The following is a 19552-nucleotide window of genomic DNA, read 5'->3' on the forward strand; positions in this document are numbered from 1 at the left end:
CCTGTGGAGCTGAGGAAAGTCAGATTGGAGTGTTAATTCTATTGTGCTGAAAAAAGAAATACAGCTGAATACCATTGCAAACCATTACATTTTTAACACTTTAACAATTCACGATGCAGAAATTTCCAAGAGAGGAAAGATCTGGAATTTTGAAGGACAAGCCTGTCTTGAGGTTTGATAGTTAAACATTACGTTCTAGAACTACAAGATGTAATAATAAAAAAATTTGGGAAAATTTCCCTATAATGGCAGATGGAGATTAAAATGCATTTGGGGACATTTCCAACATACATGAACAGAGTGGATGAAAGCAAGTCCTAAATGAGCTAACCTGTGGGAGCCAAGCTTTGTCCTCACACCTCCAGCTGAGGGGGGTGGCATTCAAGAGACCAAGGGGTCTTTAGCGAATTTGATTTTAAGGGGAGTAGTAAGAACTAAACCACCCCAGGGATTCTGGGACAGAAAAGTAGTTTTGGTTTGGAGTTTCAGTTATAAAAGATGATGGCATTGGTAAAGATCCATTTAGTATCAGTATGGACACAAAATGATGCCCATTCTGTAGCTGGGGTAAACTGAGGCTCAGAAACACACAGATTTCTAGAGGCTACCCGAGGAGTGAGGCATTTGTGAGACAATAATGCACATCTCCTTATCCTGGTCTTACACATGGATCCTCTCCAACTGGATCTCAATAGCCTGTTGTTTGGGTTGGCATGAACCCCACCAGGATTATAGATTCAGCTTCAGCAGGTGCTAATTAGCAATGTGGAGGAGAGAAACCTTCAAATCCTAGCCAAAGGCTGTATCATCTGCCCCATGCCCTGCAGTTGGTCCTCCCAAGAGGCTGAGTGTGGATGACTCTGGGTGCTTTATCCCCCTCCCTGCTGCATAAACGATTCAGAGGCAAGAGTGCCTGCTGGAGGGAGTGTCACTGAGGTGGTGGAATGCTCATTGCTACTTAAAAGCTGTGGGATTATCTGTGAACTGGTACTGCACAGTGGGGGAGGGGTGGCATGCTCTGTACTGTCTGATGCGGCCCCTCCCTCTCCCCTCTCCCTACTTCCCTTGCTGTTACCTTCTTCATCGATTTTACTGAAACTCACTAAATGCTCAGAGTGAATGGATTTCCAGTGGACACTAGTCAAGTGGCTGAGTTTTGCACCTGGGGTGATGTGGGGGAGAACAGAGGCATGATGGGGGAGCAGAATTAAGACCACAGGTGTGTGAGTCTGGGGACACAACCCACATCCTGGGAAAGTTTAAAAAGCCCCTCTGTAGCTCCCGCAGGCTGGGGTTACATTTGGCTGACATTATCAACACCCTTTATTTATAGTGGAGGCATCTGAACCTTGAGAGGTTGTTGGATGACTGGTCAAGTGTTAGATTCTTTTCCCATCTGGAGCTTTAGATCCTGCTAGCAACATCTTACCCTGATTCTCCTGAAATCTCTCATGCCTGGAGAGAGACTTGGTAGGCTGCTGGGGATCAGGTGGAGACCCACTGAAAGATGAGTTCCTTTCAAGGGGGAGTAAGGTAGTCCAGGAAGCAGGACATTGCCATGGGCCAGGCCACTCATAGGTTGATCATATTCTGAGGATTTTAGAGGCTGCTTTCTGGAAGGCTGAAACACCCAAGGACCTCTTTGTGACTGGCTAGTCAAAGGCCAGACCACTTCCTGCAGCAGCCCCGAGCTCCTGCCCATCACCCTGTACCCTGGGCCCCGGGCTCTGGGGGTCAGCTTCCATGCCAGCATCCTCACCAGCCTCACATGCATATATTTTTCAGTGGGAACCACAAAAGCACTAGAGAAAAGGGGACTCTTTTCTCTAGAGCATTTATTATTAGGGGCCAATGGTACCCGGAGGAAAAACACTGGCTTCCAAATTCTGCACTGGAAACCAAACCTAATTTAGGGAAGTACAACGTGCTGAAGAAAGATTGCCTCTTAATTTTAGATTCATGCGGAATGCAGGCAGGAAGGCAGAATCTCTTAACATAACACAGGCTTTTTGGTGGTGTAACAGAATAATAAATCCTTGAGGAATTCCCCAAGCAAGGTAAAGTAGGATAATATACATTTCTTAATATTTCAGAAGTTTCCTTAATCTTATTGTTTAAACTTTTCAATAAACCGTAATGTTTATTAGAAGTTTTTCATTTCCAACTGTCAGATAATTCCTTTTGCTAAGTTGGGATAAACAGCCCCCCACCCCAGTGCCTCTGGTTTCAGTTTCCTATGATACAGATCTGACCAGACATTTGATGTAATAGAGAAGTATTGTGTTTTCCACTGTGGTGAATTTAAGAGGTTCAAGTGTGTTAATGCAATTGAATTGATTGTAATATTTTATAAAAGTTTCTCCAAACGGAAATATTGTTAGTAATTCGACTTCTCAGAGGTTTATGAGAGCAGAGATGGAGGTTTGCTTGCGGTGCAGAAAGCTTCTGGTTCAGCACAAGGGTGGACAGACAAGGAGGCTTGGTATTGGGGAGTTCATTTCCCCATTTTCTAGAAAGAGACTCATTGGCAGGAAGGGCAGCCAGGCTTTCCCCAGAAAGGGAAAAAGTCACTTCAGTCGTGTCCGACTCTGTGCGACCCCATAGACGGCAGCCCACCAGGCTCCCCCGCCCCTGGGATTCTGCAGGAGGGACAAAATGCATTCTTATTTCATAAGGGCTATGCATTTGTCCATGGTGAGCATGGCATGGCTGCTTCCATATAAAATCTCTTTTGCTGAGCACCCCAGATTGGAACATCAAGGAGACTACACCAAGCTGGAGATTAAACTGAAGAATTCCAAGCCCCTCTTGCAGAAAAGGGGTGGGACATGGCAGTGATAATCCCAGTGAGAAAGAACTTTTTCTTTAGCAAACGCCCTAGAAGTACCGTTTTTTCTTTGCCGTAGCTCTGCAGGGGAAAATCCTGTCTTCAATAATCAGCACCAATGATGGAGAAATTCATTTTTATCCTCTCTCTCTTTTTAAATTGATTTTCCCCCTCTTGAAAACGGCAAATAATTTAACGTTGTTACTCCTTCTGCTCAACAGGAGAGAGGGGGGAAAAAACAAACAAACAAACCTCAGTCACAGTAAGGAAAGTGGGAAAATCCCATCCCCTAATGAGGTCTGTAACTGAGCCATTAGTTCTGCTTGAAGCCCCTGTCAGCCCCAGATTAAGCTGAGGGCTGGTCCAGGTGTTTTTAGATTCCTTCCCCGAGCACACTCTGCATACTCTTTCACCACCTGCTGGGTGGTTCCTGCATTCTGGTCTTTCAGAATTAAAAGTAAAAAAATGGGCCTGAGATGTTTTCTGCTTTCTGGGCAGGTGCTGGGATGATGGAGAGGATGCTCAAGGCAGAAGCCTGTTGGTTTTCCACTGCTGAATTCCTGCTCCTCGGCCTTCTAATATTTAGTGAGAGAAGCAGTCTGAATATAATTTTCAGAAAAGATCAGATTGAATGGAGCAATCAGCGGAGAAGGGTTCTGAGCTCACCTTTTGTTATTTCTTCTTTCCTCTTCTTTAAATGATGCTCCAAGCTAGTCAGGACCCAGGGGGTCCAGAGGCACAGTGGTGAGCCTGTCTCCTGTAGGGTCGTCCTTGAGCCTTGAATCTCTTCTCTGTTTTAGAAGCTAGACCTGCCTCGAGGCCTGAGAACGGAATCTACAGTGTCCAATACGGTAGCAAGTAGCCACATGTGGCTAGTTAAATCGAAGTCCAAGTTCATGAAACAAAAATAAAATTACAATTTGGTCCCTCATGCAGACATACAGAATAGCCTTGTGGACACAGTGGGGGAAGGAGAGGGAGGGACGAGTTGAGAGAGTAGTACTGAAACATACACTACCATATGTAAAACAAATAGCTAGTGGGAATTTGTATGTGATGCAGGGAGCTCATCCCGGTGCTCCGTGACAACCCAAGGGGGTGGAATGGGGTGGGAGGTGGGCGGGAGGTTCAAGAGGGAAGGGACGTATGTATATCCATGGCAGATTCATGTGGATGTACGGCAGAAACCAACACAACATTGTACAGCAATTATCCTCAATCAAAAACAAATACATTTTAAAAAATTGTAAAAAATCAAAGATTTCATCCCTCAGTTGTATTAGCCACATTTTAAGTGCTCAATAGCCATTTGTGGCTGATGGCTATTGATCTGTAAAGAGCAAAACATTTCTATCATTACAGAAAGTTCTACTGGACAGTGTCTGCCTGAGGCTGGGTCTTGTTACCCAAGCTGGGGGGCTTGATTTTACACAAGGCATAAAACTGGAAAGCCCACAGAATTTGATGTTCTTTAGACAGCGAGGCTTACTGTTTTTTTTTTTTTTTTTAACAAAAACTTAAAAGAAAAGATTAGCTGTGCTGGGTCTTTGTTGCAGCCCACGAGCTTCTTCTCTAGTTGCAGCATTCAGGGTCTTCTAGTTGCAGAGCATGGGCTGTAGAGTGCCTGGGCTCAGTAGTTGTGGTAGGCGGGCTCAGATGCCCCTCGGCACATGGGATCTTAGTTCCCAGACCAGGGACAGAACTTGTGTCTCCTGCACTGGAAGGGGGACACTGGACACCAGGGAAGTCCCAGCAAGAACTTTCAGTACAGTTCAGTCACTCAGTCGTGTCCAGCTGTTTGCGACCCCATGAATTGCAGCATGGCAGGCTCCCTGTCCATCACCAACTCTTGGAGTTCACTCAAACTCATGTCCATTGAGTCAGTGATGCCATCCAGCCATCTTATCCTCTGTTGTCCCTTTCTCCTCCTGCCCCCAATCCATCCCAGCATCAGGGTCTTTTCCAATGAGTCAACTCTTTGCATGAGGTGGCCAAACTATTGGAGTTTCAGCTTCAGCATCAGTCCTTCCAATGAACACCCAGGACTGATCTCCTTTAGGATGGACTGGTTGGATCTCCTTGCAGTCCAAGGGACTCTCAAGAGTCTTCTCCAACACCACAGTTCAAAAGCATCAATTCTTTGGCACTCAGCTTTCTTCACAGTCCAACTCTCATATCGATACATGACCACTGGAAAAACCATAGCCTTGACTAGACGGACCTTTGTTGGCAAAGTAATGTCTCTGCTTTTCAATATGCTATCTAGGTTGGTCATAATTTTCCTTCCAAGGAATAAGCGTCTTTTAATTTCATGGTTGCAATCACCATCTGCAGTGATTTTGGAGCCCCCAAAAATAAAGCCTGACACTGTTTCCACTGTTCCCCCATCTATTTCCCATGAAGTGATGGGACCAGATGCCATGATCTTCATTTTCTGAATGTTGAGCTTTAAGCCAACTTTTTCACTCTCCTCTTTTACTTTCATCAAGAGGCTTTTTAGTTCCTCTTTACTTTCTGCCACAAGGCTGGTGTCATCTGTATATCTTATTGATATTTCTCCTGGCAATCTTGATTCCAGCTTGTGCTTCTTCCAGCCCAGCGTTTCTCATGATGTACTCTGCATAGAAGTTAAATAAGCAGGGTGACAATATACAGCCTTGATGTACTCCTTTTCCTATTTGGAACCAGTCTGTTGTTCCATGTCCAGTTCTAACTGTTGCTTCCTGACCTACATATAGGTTTCTGAAGAGGCAGATCAGGTGTTCTGGTATTCCCATCTCTTTCAGAATTTTCCACAGTTTATTGTGATCCACACAGTCAAATGCTTTGGCATAGTCAATAAAGCAGAAATAGATGTTTTTCTGGAACTCTCTTGCTTTTTCCATGATCCAGCGGATGTTGGCAATTTGATCTCTGGTTCCTCTGCCTTTTCTAAAACCAGCTTGAACATTAGGAAGTTCATGGTTCATGTATTGCTGAAGCCTGGCTTGGAGAATTTTGAGCATTACTTTACTAGCGTATGAGATGAGTGCAATTGTGTGGTAGTTTGAGCATTCTTTGGCATTGCCTTTCTTTGGGATTGGAATGAAAACTGACTTTTTCCAGTCCTGTGGTCACTTATGAGTTTTCCAAATTTGCTGGCATATTGAGTGCAGCACTTTCACCGCATCATCGTTCAGGATTTGAAATGGCTCAACTGGAATTCCATCACCTCCATTAGCTTTGTTCTTAGTGATGCTTTCTAAGGGCCACTTGACTTCCCATTCCAGGATGTCTGGCTCTAGGTGAGTAATCACACCATCGTGATTATCTGGGCTGTGAAGATCTTTTTTTGTACAGTTCTCCTGTGTATTCTTGCCACCTCTTCTTAATATCTTCTGCTTCTGTTAGTTCCCAGCATTTCTGTCCTTTATTGAGCTCATCTTTGCATGAAATGTTCCCTTGGTATCTCTAATTTTCTTGAAGAGATCTCTAGTCTTTCCCATTCTGTTGTTTTCCTCTATTTCTTTGCATTGATTGCTGAGGAAGGCTTTCTTATCTCTCTTTAGTATTCTCTGGAACTCTGCATTCAGATACTTATATCTTTCCTTTTCTCCTTTGCTTTTTGCTTCTCTTCTTTTCACAGCTATTTGTAAGGCCTCCCCAGACAGCCATTTTGCTTTTGTGCATTTCTTTTCCATGGGGATGGTCTTGATCCCTGTCTCCTGTACAATGTCACAAACCTCATTCCATAGTTCACGATAGTTCGTAGATGGAGGAGATCAGCCTCTTCCAACAACACAAGAGAAGACTCTACACATGGACATCACCAGATGGCCAACACCAAAATTAAGTTGATTATATTCTTTGCAGCCAAAGATGGAGAAGCTCTATACAGTCAGCAAAAACAAGACCAGGAGCTGACTGTGGCTCAGATCATGAACTCCTTATTGCCAAATTAAGACTTAAATTGAAGAAAGTATGGAAAACCACTAGACCATTCAGGTATGATGTAAATCAAATCCCTTATGATTATACACTGGAAGTGAGAAATAGATTTATGGGACTAGATCTGATAGACAGAGCAAAAACTTTAATGAGGGTTAATTGACCAAGAGAGTGTGGAGGAAGTGAGGCTGTATGACTTTGGAGTCAGGTCATAGAAGGTGAAAGGTGGCCTCTCCTCCCCTATACTTTCCTCCTCTCCCTTCCCTGTCCTCTGCATACCCCTTGGGAGCCCTGGGCTGCATGTAAGTCATTTGACTACCTTTAAGCTCATGTGCTGGAGAGATCATGTGAATGGGCTACATGGAGAAAGAGAAAGATGCTTGAGGAGCCCCAGCTAGCCCAGCATCTAGTGGGGCCCCAAGGATCGTGGAGCAGAGACCACCCATCTCTGCCATGCCTCATCCAAATTCCTGACTGGCAGGACCCATGAGTGTAATAAATGAATGTTTTAGGATAATTTTGGGGATAATTTGTGACACAGCCATTGTGATGGGTCTGGTGGGACCCTTGGAGGTTGGGAGAAGTACCAGCTTTGCATATTGGGTGGCCTAGAGCATCCTTGGCAGATGCTGGAAACAGTAGGGTGCTTTTGCGAATGCAGTCAGACCTGGTGATTTGAGGATTTGGAATTTGGTTTGGTTTCTAACCAGCGTTGGGCTGGAACTCCCCAGAGCAGCTTCCATCGAGAAAGGGTTTGCACAAGCAAATAGGAATGGCAACCGAGTGAGGGGGAGTGCCTTTAGTTGTCCTAGCAGGACAACTGATTTTGAAGAGACCCAGCCAAGTGTGCATTACTATTTACACATAAACGATTGATATGCTTACCACAATGCCTTGTCAATCCACCACAGCAGGCCCCTAAGGAGCTAGTTATGGGAACTACAACTAGGTTTGTTAGAGCCTGGCTAACGTCAATCTAGTCACTTGCAGTTAAAAAAATAATTGATGAGCATTTTCCAATGGTTCTTATAATCCGATTTTTACTTTTTTGAGATTAGACCAGCCCTTGCTCTGGTCTGGTATACACAATTGTTGCTATTATTTATCGAGAGCTGTACCTGTGCCAGGCAGGCACTGTGCTGGGTTATTTAACCTGGAATATTCTCATTTAACTCTTGTAGCCACCTTTGAGGAAGGCTCTAGAATTAATCTTCTTTTGCAGATGAGGAAGTCATAGCTCAGAGAGGTAAAGCAACTTATCCAAGGTTGTCCAGTGACCTGACTCCAAGAGCCTGAGGGGGTGACCACCATGAGGAGTCAGCCTCTCCAAGGGAGCTTGCCTCATTTTCCCAAACTGGGGGAGGGCATCTCCCACAGCAGCCAGGAATACCCGAGATCCAGATACATGCCCAGGTGAGGTCTTCTTGGGGGTACCAGTGCAGTGAGCTGTGTGACCTTGGGCAAATCGTATCCCACTCTGGGAGAGACTGACCTTGAAGATCTCCAAGCCTCCTTCCCAGTCTAGTCACTAAGATAGTCTCTGAACACAAGGTAGCAAATCTCTGCTTAGGTTGAAGCTCCTGTTTGTAAAACCTGCTCCAGATGCTTTAATTAATTATTCAGGCTGGCATCTCTAGCTCCAAAATCAGAGGGTTGAGAAAAGATCATAGGAATATAATCAATGTGAACTTGGCTGGTAACTGCTGGTCCTGGGGTTGTGTGAAGAGAAGAATACCCTCCAAATTGGTCTTCTCTTAACACTTTGGCCCTGGTTCTGCCAGCAACCAAGATAAAACCGTCCTGCCTCAATAATTAATGAGCGGGAGCGCCCGTGGCCTGGGCCCCTGGAGGAGGCCCCTCACTGCGGCAGCGCGTCCCGAAGCCCCAGTGTGCGCGTGCGCCTGCGCATCCATGTGTGGCGGCCGGTCGTGGGGCGCGAACACTGAGTCACCGCGGCTGACCCAGCAAAGTGCTGGGAGTGTGACCGGAATGAAGGGTTGCTCTGTCTGTCTCCGAGGTGGCGTGGCAGATCAAATCACAGCGGATCAGGCGCCGAGATGTTGCCTTGCTCTGAGTGACAGAAGTTAATAATTAGTGACAATGATTGACAGATACACTCCATCTGCTGCTCCGACGCCTAGGAGCAGTTATTCCACAACTGTCTGCGGGCACAATGAACTCCCCCGGGAGCGCAGGCTGGCCCGTGATTGACAGCTGCCTCCAAGAGAGACAGGCCACTGACGGGAAAGTCGCTGTCAGCAGAAGCACTCCAGTCCCCACCATGTTCCCGAGGAGGCTCACTCGCTGTATACATTTATTCTGTTTCATTTATCATGTCAGCCGCGGTTTTAAATAGATTACTAGCCAGCCTGTTTTTTTTTTTTTTAACTGAAGAGTTTTCTATGGGTAAATTAGAAATATCCACCTGTGTTGACTACTTCCCGGGATGCTGGTTTTCCTCTGGTTTGCTCTCAGGATAGATGGAGGAGAGGGAGTCGGAGCTTGCCTGCGTTGTAGATTTCACTGATCTTCCCATTAAAATCAAAATGACATCTTTAACCAGAAGCCCTGTAAAATGGTGCTGAGCATTCCTTGGTAAACTGGGCTCCAAAGTATAAACTAGAGCAGGAGAAGCCTCTTATTTTTTTTCCCTAAGAAGTAAACATGTCTCAGAGCCTGCCTTTAGATGAGAGAACTTGTAAGGGTTGCTCCTTAAATGATATTTGCATTTGTAGGGTTGAGAAGTCCTTCACAATTCAGAACCCCAGCTTTCTCAGGATGAACTATTTATTCCTTTGTGGTTTCACGGTCGAAATCTGGAACTAACTAGCTGGGTAATCGTAAGTGTGCGTTACCGTTCTATCTAGACCAAAGTTCCTGCCCTCATTTGTTCCCTGAGTATTTTTATCTTAAATTAAAGCTCAATTTCAAACCAGCTCGCATGTAACTGGAGGGCTCTGAAACCTTCTAGCTCTATTATAAATAGGAAAACAGAAATATATATGCTTTTTACTAGAGGAATTATCATCACCTAATTGTTTCTACTTATAATTTGTTCGGCTTTCTGGAAAGATGCATTTTAATTTTGCTTCATTTAGGACCCCAAAGATAGACTTTCCAGACCATCTCTTACTCCTTGCTCTCCTTTATTCCCCCTGATGCTTCAGCATAATTTAAAGGACTGTCCATCCTGTTATGAATAAAAGCCTACTTAAATCTTGCTATTTAAAATACAGTGAACCCTGTTTATATTGATCTCATTCAGAATGTTTTCCCGCATACGATGTCCATCTTTTAAAGGATGGGTCATGTTTCCTCTTAAGATGTTTTCTTATCTTATTCCCCTAAAATGATATAAACAGTTTTAGTAGTCTTGATAATTAGGTATGCGGGTAAAGAAAAGACATCCTGTTCTTTTTCAAGTTTTTAAATGATCAGGCTACCAGAAAATGAAGTCATAGTGGGTACAAATGCTTGCTTCTCATCCAGGGTTAGGTTTTCCTCTCTGTTTCTGTAAGAAGGAAGCTTATTAGGATACAGGACGGTAGTAGCATCTTAGCCTTCCCCTGGGGTGGATGAGTATTGCCCCAGATGGCCTGAGTTGTCTTGCCCCAAAGATTCAGAGAAAGGGTAGGGTGGGTGGGGCTGGATATTGGAGTGGGAATGCGTAAGTTTGATTGGGGCCCACCCCTGGCTCCTTGTCCCCAAGTTAAATGTGTACCTGTGTCTCCTATGATAAATCAGATTTTGTGCGATCGATGTCTCTCATATCTATTCTAGAGAGACTTTGAAGCAGACATGTTGATAGAACTTGTTTGTCTATTTACTTATTTTTGTTCCGTTGCTTAGAAGAACACTGCCTTCCGTTTTCCTACTTAGAACCTGCTCTAGTTAGAGCTACAGTGACCTTAAAGAACCAGGTGCACTGCAGGTTCCAGGAATGCAGTGGGGAACAGAGAAACTTCCTAGTACCTGACCACTTAATGAGGGATTGGACCAGGAAATAGGAATCATACCACTTCATGGTTTTTCCAGTACTCATGAATAGATGTGAGAGTTGGACCATAAAGAAGGCTGAGCGCGAAAGAATTGATGCTTTTGAATTGTGGTGCTGGAGAAGACTCTTGAGAGTCCCTTGGACTGCAAAGAGATCAAACCAGTCAGTGCTAAAGGGAATCAACCCTGAATGTTCATTGGAAGGACTGATGCAAAAGCTAAAGCTCCAATACTTTGGCCACCTGATGTGAAGACGTCACTCATTGGAAAAGACTCTGATGCTGGGAAAGTTTGAAGGCAGGAGAAGGGGGTGACAGAGGATGAGATGATTGAATGGCATCACTGACTCAATGGACATGAGTTTAAGCCAATTCTGGGAGATAGTGAAGGACAGGGAAGCCTGGTATGCTGCAGTCCATGGGATCACAAAGAGTCAAACATGACTTAGTGAGTCAGCAACAACAGCAGCAACAACAACCACCACTTCACAGCTAACATTGAGCAAGACTAGGGAAGCCTGGAGGAGAGGTGCCCTTGGGTCTCCAGTAGTTGAAGAAGCTTTCCTGGAAGAACCCTAATGAAGGAGAGAGGGGAGTGGGTGAGAGGGAAGGTGTTTCAAGCAACAAAAAAGGTACGTGGGGAGGATTCAAACCAAATTCAGGGGGAGAGCCTTGTAAACTAGGGAAGGAAATGACAGTTACATCACTCGGGGGGCCTTATTTTCATATTGAAGAGTCTGGACTTGATGTTAAAATTTTGCACTTTAAGGTCAGTCTGCAGTGATCTGTAGAATGGTTTGAAGAGAGGGGAGATGGGAGGCAGGGTGTGGTTAGGAGGCTGCAGTAGAATTGACTTTTCCTGGGTTGGTGAAGTGATGGAGAGACATGAGAGGCAGAGAGAGAGACAGAGGCCTCTGGAAAGTAGATTCAGTAGGCTTGGGTGATGGGATGGGGTGAAGGGCTGTGCTCTACTTGAGTGACTGCGTGGGTGGAGGGACTGGTCTCGGAGATGAGGGCCTTGGGAGGAGGAGCCTGTGGAGATGGGAGAAAGATGAGGGGCTGGATCTTGGACTTGCTAAGTTAGAAACGTCTGCAGTCAAGGCTGGCTTCAGGGGTGTGTGCCCTGGGCCAAAAGGGGTTCCACTCTCAGTTTAATGCTTTGCTGTCCCTGTCTTGAAATTCATAATAAAGTTTCCATGGAGGGCCTCGTGTTTTCATTCTGCACAGGTTCTGTGTACAGTTCATTGGAGTGGAAAAGTCAGAGAAGCAGCTTTTCATCTGACTCTGGAAGTCAGGGCTGGAGACCAGGTCCAGAGGATGTCAGCAGAGAGAAGCATATTTCAGCCCTGGGAGAGGGTGGGCTCCTGAGGGAGACCAGGAGAACTGAGATAAGAAGAGAGTCAAGGGGAGGACCCAAGACACACAGCATTTTAGGGATGGGCTCTCAGAAGGAAGAACCTCCGAATGCAAAGACCCTGTTGCCACTTCTTGCCTTTGAGATGAAGCACCAAATGTTAGCCATTGTCTGAGGTCTAAGGAGTTTTGGCTCCATCTCAGGTCATCAGCTAAATGGCAAATGCAGTCAGCAAATGAAAAAAAAATTATGAGCAACCATCAATAGTTATTAATATCGACATCTCAACCTTCTCCAGATTTCAAAGCCCATTCATTCATTCAACAACTATTTACTGAGTACCTGCTGAGTGCCATGGATGGATCAGCAAATAAAAGAGACAAAAGAGCTCCCTGCCTCGTGGAGCTTATCCTCATGAAGAGAGACAGAGCCAACAATCAGCATAATAAATGGATACGTTACATAAGATGCTTCAGCTTCAAATGCTGAAGTTTCAATACTTTGGCCACCTGAAGTGAAGAACTGACTCATTAGAAAAGACCCTGATGCTGGGAAAGATAGAAGTCAGGAAGGAAAGGGGGTGTCAGGATGAGATGGTTGGATGGCATCACTAACCCAATGGACATGAGTTTGAGCAAGCTCCAGGAGATGCTGAAGGACAGGGAAACCTGGCGTGCTGCAGTCCATGGGGTTGCAAAGAATTGGACATGACTGAACAGAACTTATATAATATAGTAGGAAGTGATAACTGCTTTGGAAAAAAAAGAAAATCTCACTTAATTTTTCTTTTTGAACAAAAAATGGCATTTTTCTCATGGTGTAGAAGCATCATGGATGGGCACTGGGGCTGACCGTGGTCCTCAGCTCCAGTTTTTTTCTCTGCTTCCTCCGTGCTGCCTCTGTTCTTCAGGGGACCCCCACTCTCATGAGGGGCCAGAAATGGCACCCCAACCCCACTTTCCCCACAGTGTGAATCCAGCAAAAGAACGTGTGGTCTTCTCCCACCTTGCTGGCCAGGGCCTGGAGAGGTGCTTGGCAGAGACTGGCTCCTTTGCCCTCCTCTGAACCATCCCCCTGGCCCCCTGGAAGTTGGCTTTATTCTCATGTCACAGCCGAGGAAGACAGGTCAGGAGAGGAGAGGCAAGTGACCTTCCTAGGACCCTGCACTCAGAAAGCGGCAGGCCTGGAAGCTGGGCCCACGCTCTCTGACAAAGAGACTGACATGCTGCCTACTGCGCTCAGAGGGCAGACAGGGCCTCAGCTCTCTGACTCTAAAGCCTGGTCCCAAGGCAGAGTATAAATTAATGGAAAGACATCATGTCTCCCCAAATCTACTCCAAGACTTAAAGGTGAAAAATTTACATAACTATGAAAGACTTAATCAGAGATATGATTAAGCAACCAGATGGATGTACAAACAGCAATTACTTAGAAATTCAGCATAATCCTTTTTTTCTCTTAAAAATTGAAATATAGTTGATTTACAATATTGTATTAGTTTCAGGTGGCCAGCAAAGTGATCTGTTTTTTTTTTTTTTTTTAAGTCGCTCAGTTGTGTCCACTCTTTGCTACCTCATGGACTGTACAGTCCATGGAATTCTCCAGGCCAGAATACTGGAGTGGGTAGCCTTTCTCTTTTCCAGGGGATCTTCCCAACCCAGGGATGGAACCCAGCTCTCCCGCATTGCAGGCGGATTCTTTACCAGCTGAGCCACCAGGGAAGCCTGATCTGGTTATATACATATATACATATGTAGGCATATATTTATCTGGTTATATACATATATAAATATATGCCTACACTCTTTTTTTTATTCTTTTCCATTATAGTTTATTGCAAGAAGTTGAATATAGCTGGTGTGCTACAGTCCATGGCGTCGCGGAGTCAGACATGACTTAGTGAGTGAACAACAATTATTGTAAGATGTCGAATATAGTTCCCTGTGGTATACAGTACACCCTTTTATTTAGCTGTTTTATATATGATAGTGTGCATCTGTTAATCTCAAACTCCCAATTTATCCCTCCTCCTCTTCCCCTTTGGTAGCTGGTAAGTCTGTTTCCTATGTCTGTGAGTCTGCTTCTGTTTTGTAAATAAGCTCATTTTTACTATTTTTTGGATTCCACATATAAGTGATATCATATAATATTTGTCTTTCTCTGCCTGACTTACTTCATTTAGTATGATACTCTCTGGATCCATCCATAATGCAAATGGCATTTTTTCATTCTTTTTTTAATGACTGATTAGTAATTAATTGTACATATATATGTATGTGTGTGTGTATATACACCTCATCTTCTTTATCCATTCATCTGTTGATGGACATTTAGGTTGATTCCATGTCCTGGGTATGATAAACAGCAGCACAATCCTTACATTATAGGCATTTAGACAATGAAAACCCCTCCAGTTCAATTCTCACCTGTGATAGGCCCAGAAGGAGAGGAAGGTCAGGGCTGGGAGGGAGGTGAGGACTCTGTCAATCTGGAACAGTGTAAGGCTGTAGGGGGTCTGGGCCACTGAGTAACCACTTGATTGTTCTCAGCTAGTGTCTGCCAACTAGCTACACACCACAATTGGTAGGTACCTAATAAATATTCACAGCCTCTTAACAACCTCATCATTTGCTAGTTTAACTCCCTGCTAGTTTTTTTTTTGGTGATAATAATAACATTGAGTACTACAATTCAGTTCAGTCGCTCAATCAGGTCTGACTCTTTGCAACCCCATGGACTGCAGCACACCAGGCTTGGCTTCTCTGTCCATCACCAACTCCTGGAGCTTACTCAAACTCATTTCTATTGAGTCGGTGATGCCATCCAACCATCTCATCCTCTGTCGTCCCCTTTTCCTCCCGCCTTCAATCTTTCCCAGCATCAGGGTCTTTTCCAATGAGTCAGTTCTTCACATCAGGTGGCCAAAGTATTAGAGTTTCAGCTTCAGCATCAGTCCTTCCAATGTATGTTCAGAACTGATTTCCTTTAGGATGGACTGGTTTGATCTCCTTGCAGTCCAAGGGACTCTCAAGAATCTTCTCCAACACCACAGTTCAAAAACATCAATTCTTTGGCACTCAGCTTTCTTTATAGTCCAACTCTCACATCCATACATGACCATTGGAAAAACCATAGCTTTGATTATGTACTTCCTGAATGCTAGATAGTACACTAAGAGCTTTACCTGTTTTATCACATTTAATCCCACCAAAACCCCAGAGATAGGTAATTTTTCTCCCCTCCTGTTACAAATGAGAGAAATGAGCCTTTGAAGGATGAAGTAACTCTCCCTTGGTCTTGGATAGCGAGTGGTAGAGAGCCCAGATTTAAATCCAATTTTGTCTGATTCTCCAGCCCAGTTTTTTAACCACTGACAGAGCAAAAGCTTTTCTTTTTCCTTAAAAAAAAATAATATGAAAAACAAAAATGAGTAAAATATACAGCTTGACACTTTCCCAAACCCTACAAGCACTTTTTGTTTTTTCCTTTTGGAGGTGGAGTCAGTCACCACTGGGAGTAAAAGCCATCAGTTAAGTAGCAAAATGCACCTGATGCTAACCTTGATTGAGGCTCAGAGGCAAAGAACTTGATAAGGTAGATGCTTGACTGGTTCAAAGGAACTTTGAGACTGAATGAAGCAGAAAGCCCTGGGACAGAGTCCCTCACTGTCCACTGCTTTGTGGCATCTCTTTTTGGAGGGGATTTATACGTGTGTCAGATGCACGGGCTGTGCAAGGTTTTCCTAGGTTTCACTGTCATCAAAAGTGCCAAGAGAATTACGCCTTGAAATAATCGTAACAGCCACCACTTACTGAAGGGCTTCTGTGCAGGGACTGGCTGAGGCTTTATGTAATCGCCTCCTTTAATCCTCATAAGAGCTGGTAGGAGACAGAGGCAGTCAGTCCTGTGAAGTCAGTGCAATTTTAATCCCCAGTTCACATGATACAAGTTGGAGATTTGCTTAAGAGGGCTTGGGTGACTGTTTGAGGATCATAGTTTCTGAGTAGTAGAGCTGGAATTTGAACCCAGTAAAGGCTGCCACCTTAGCCACCATGCTGTAAGACCTGCCACAGAACTCAGAGGCACTTCTGAGGTCACTGAGTCTAACTGTGGCCATTGCAGGGCAGGGACCTGTGTGAGGTCCGGGAACAGCTGCTCACAGAACCGGAATACGAATTAAACATGTCCTGAGTCCTCATTGAGCTCCCTTCCAACCAACCTCCTGGCGAGCTTTTGAGCAACTTACTCTTCAGGGCTTCCTAAAACTGTCCCAGAGGGAAAATTGATGAGCGTTCTGTTCCTAAAGCACTTCCTCAACTCAATATTCAATTAGGCAGTATTACTCAGAGAGCACGGCTTGCCCCTGCCCACTGGCCAGCATCTTTCAGCTCTGTCGATGACCTCATCTGTAGCTCGTGAGTTCATCTTTGTTGAGGGACAGTAGCATGCTTGACCAGTGAAACTTCCACCCTAACAGCATCAAGCCACCCTAACATGAGCCCATCATGCCATCCCAACAGCAAGCCTCTTTGGGGCTTCAGAAACTAAGCCCAGAGCTACGGTTTTAAAATAGACCACCGATTCTGCCCAACTTTGTCACTGTGAATGAACATATTTCTCAGAGGAGCCAGCGTTGATTGGGGATTCATCATGTGGCCGGCTCTCTGTGGAACCTGTCTCATTTCATCTTTACAACTGCCCATTGGAGGACATATTCTTTTTTCAAATTTTTAAAATATTTTTGTTGGAGGATAATTGTTTTACAATGTGGTGGTCTCTGTCATACATCATGAATCAGTTATGATTATATAGATATGTCCCCTCCCTCGTGAACCTCCCTTCCCCCATCCCACCTCTCTAAGTCGTCACAGAGCACCAGGCTGGGCTCCCTGTGTTATCCAGCAGCTTCCTGCTAGTTATCCATTTTACATGTGATAGTGTATAAACGTCAACGATGCTTTCTCAATTGGTCCTACCCTCTCCTTTCTCTGCTGTGTCCACCAGAATGTTCTCTATGTCTGCAACTCCATTCCTTTCCTGTAAATAGGTTGATCAATACTATTTTTCTAGATTCCATATATACAGTATTTATTTTTTCTCTTTCTGACTTACTTCACTCTGTATAACAGGCACTAGATTTATCCACTTCACTACAACTGACTCAAATTTGTTCCTTCTTATGGCTAAGTAATATTCCACTGTATATATGTACCACAACTTCTTTATCCATTCATCTGTCAATGGACGTCTAGATTGCTAGGACATCTAGCCATGTCCTGGCTATTGTAAATAGGACTGCAATGAACACTGGGGTGCGTGTTTCTTTTAGAATAGTGGTTTTCTCAGAGTATATGCCCAGTAGTGGGATTGCTGGGTCATACGGTAGTTTTATTCCTGGGTTGTTAAGGCATCTCCATACCGTGCTCCATAGTGGCTGTACCAGTTTGCAGTCCCACCAACAGTATGGTAGGGTTCTCTTTTCTCCACATCCTCTCCAGCATTTATTGTTTGTAGTTTTTTTGATGATGGCCATTCTGATTGGTGTGAAGTGACACCTCATTGCAGTTTTAATTTACATTTCCCTAATAATGAGTGATGTCGAGCATCTTTTCATGTGCTTATTAGCCATCTGGACATCTTTGGAGAAGTGTCTGTTTAGGGCTTCTGCCCACTTTTTGATCGGGCTGTTTGTTTTCTTCTATGAACTGTATGAGCTGCTTATATATTTTGGAGATTAATCCTTTGTCAGTTGCTTCCATTGCAATTATTTCCTCCCATTCTGAGAGTGGTCTTTTAATCTTGTTTATTGTTTCTTTTGCTGTGCAAAAGCTTTTAAGTTTAATTAGGTCCTATTTGTTTATTTTTGTTTTAATTCCATGACTTTGGGAGGTGGGTCAAAGAGGATCTTGCTATGATACAGCTGTCTTGGTGGCTCAGAGGTTAAAGCATCTGCCTGCAATGCGGGAGACCTGGGTTCGATCCCTGGGTCGAGAAGATCCCCTGGAGAAGGAAATGGCAACCCACTCCAGTATTCTTGCCTGGAGAATCCCATGGACGGAAGAGTCTGATGGGCTACAGTCCACGGGGTCGCAAAGAGTCGGACACGACTGAGCGACTTCACTTTCACCTTCTTAAACCCATTTTACAGATGGAACACATCAGCCCCAGAGAGTTGAAGAGATCTGCCCAAGAACATGGCCAGGAAGTGGTGGCAGCTTGAGCCTCTTAGGGTTTGTGAGACCCAAGAGTTTGTGCTTTGCCCTACAACTCCTGTCTGCATTTGGGGGAAGCTTATCCCAGATTGTGGGGGAAAACTTAAGGAAACATTTTTCTGGCACATGGACCACCTTGTCCTAGGACAACCTGGTGTGCTTGGGAATGGCCCACCTCAAGGCCTGAGGATCATCTACTAATAACCGGACCGCCAAGCCCATGGAGCAGCACCTCAGTTAAGTGACCTTCTGTCTTCTGCTTGAACATCTAGTAGCCTTTTTTTTTTTTTCAATTGAAGTATAGTTGATTTACAGTGTTGACTTAGTTTTAGGTGTACAGCAAATTGACTAAATTTTATTTATACAGATTCTTTTTCTTTATAGTTTATTACAAGATATTGAATATAGTCCCCTGTGCTATACAGAGGTCCTTGTTATTTATTTTATATATGGTAGTAGCATCTGTTAATCCCATACTCCTAATTTATCCCTTGCCTGCCTTTTCCCTTTGGTAACCATAAATTTGTTTTTCTATATCTGTGAGTCTGTTCTGTTTTGTAAATAAGTTCATTTGTATCATTATTTTAAATTCCACTTATAAGTGATATCATATGGTATTTGTCTTTCTTTATCTGACTTCATTTAGTGAAATAATCTCTAGGTCCATTCATGTTGCTGCAAATGGCATTTCAATATTTTTTATAGCCAAGTAATATTCTGTTATATTCATTCATCTGTCAGTAAATGCTTAGGGTGCTTCCATGTCTTGGCTATTGTAGGTATAGTGCTTCTCTGAATATTAAGGCTCATGTATTTTTTCAAATTAGAGTTTTTGTCTTTTCTGGGTATATGCCCAGGAGTGGGGTTGCTGGCACATATGGTAGCTGTATTTTTAGTTTCTTAAGGAACTTCCATACTGTTCTCCATAGTGGCCGCACCAATTTATATTCCCACCAACAATGTAGGAGGGTTCCTTTATCTCTTGCACTTTGTTTCTGTAGACTCCATTCTGACTGGTATGAGGTGACTATTCATTAGTTTTGATTTGCATTTCTCTAATAAGTATATGGGAGAAGGCAATGGCACCCCACTCCAGTACTCTTGCCTGGAAAATCCCATGGATGGAGGAGCCTGGTGGGCTGCAGTCCATGGGATGGCGCTAGTGGTAAAGAACCTGCCTGCCAGTGCAGGAGATGCAAGAGACATGGGTTCGATTTCTGGGTTGAAAAGATCCCCT

The sequence above is a fragment of the Bos indicus genome, chromosome 3, assembly GCF_029378745.1.
Source record: "Bos indicus isolate NIAB-ARS_2022 breed Sahiwal x Tharparkar chromosome 3, NIAB-ARS_B.indTharparkar_mat_pri_1.0, whole genome shotgun sequence".
In the NCBI taxonomy this organism is placed as follows: domain Eukaryota; kingdom Metazoa; phylum Chordata; class Mammalia; order Artiodactyla; family Bovidae; genus Bos; species Bos indicus.